The 1105-nt window shown below is 43.4% G+C and overlaps 1 protein-coding gene across 13 annotated transcripts in view; it reads right to left on the reverse strand.

Moving 5' to 3' along the window:
- The window catches only part of MAGI2 (membrane associated guanylate kinase, WW and PDZ domain containing 2), a 532719-nt gene that overhangs the window by 401121 nt on the left and 130493 nt on the right, over positions 1–1105 (reverse strand). Inside the window, exon 1 of one of the 13 annotated variants that reach the window (XM_026868172.1) lies at positions 818–1053. The exons of the other annotated variants lie outside the window; for them this stretch is intronic. The gene's annotated coding sequence lies outside the window, so the exon portion shown is untranslated. Of the gene's footprint in view, positions 1–817; positions 1054–1105 lie in introns of those variants that run through there. 13 annotated transcript variants of the gene reach the window in all.

Here is a 1105-nt window from a genome sequence, read left to right on the forward strand (position 1 = left end):
AAAAAAAAAAAAAAAAAAAAAGCAAATGCCTTTTGTTCTAAAAATGCAGGGAAAAAATTTCAGGAACAAAAGAAATGCATCTGCCTAGCAAGAGAAATGAGAAATTGCTGGGATTTGGTTTAGATGTTTAGGCATGCTTGTGTTAACAACAACCATTCAAACAGAAATGTTAATTTGCTGCTTTCAATATTTTTAAAAATCCTGTTGGCTTTTTCCTCAATTAAAAAAAAAAAAAAAAATCACATTCCTGTCCTTCAGTGAAAAAGCAAATATCATAAGAGTGAAATGCATTGGAATTGCTGAAGAAACACCATTCAAACTTGCTCTACTTGGACTGCCCATTGTTAGGATTCAGACAATGTACAACAACAACCACAGCTCAACTTCTAGCCATGCCCGCATCACAAGAAATTCAAAGTCAACATCTCTTTTTATTTCTATAAACATCGTAATCAAAGCCTTCATTTGCAGTTTCCCTGGCAAAATCCTAACAGCTTCGGAACAGTCATCTGACAATTTGTGAAAGGAGCATGCAGTTCATCTGAAAGCATGGTGTTTCATACAGGAACTATTCTAAACAAAGACAACATCAAAAGCAACACAAGAATCGCGCAAAGCAAGTCCGACTCAGCCCAAGTTTGGATTCAACATCTGGCTGAACACAGCAGAGCCTCTAATTCTGATTTTGGTTTGTGGAATTAAACCCCATCTAATCTCTTTCCCTGACCCCGTCTCAGGTCCCAGCTATACTGCTTACAAATCAGGAGAGAGAGAGGGGGGAAAAAAGGCAAGAGAGAGAGGCAGAGTCTTATCCCACCTTTCCATGGCTCTCAGCCCGTCTGTCTTCGCATCATCTGCAAACCACCTGTACTGATCCAGCCCATTCTGGGGGCAGAAAATACCTTCCCGGTAGATGTAGTCTCAGCTGCGCTTTGATTTTCGGCACGAATGTCTAGAATCTTCTGCTTAAGCCAGACACAGCAACACAAAACTGCAGCTGAGCTCTTTTGTTTTCCCTCCTCTCCGGGGCTGAAGCAGCGGCACTCCCGGCGCTCCCGCTCCCGCTCCCGTCCCCACCCCCGGCGGCCGCCGAGCGCTCGGCTCC

Source organism: Athene cunicularia, assembly GCF_003259725.1.
Source record: "Athene cunicularia isolate RWA chromosome 1 unlocalized genomic scaffold, athCun1 chr1_part2, whole genome shotgun sequence".
In the NCBI taxonomy this organism is placed as follows: domain Eukaryota; kingdom Metazoa; phylum Chordata; class Aves; order Strigiformes; family Strigidae; genus Athene; species Athene cunicularia.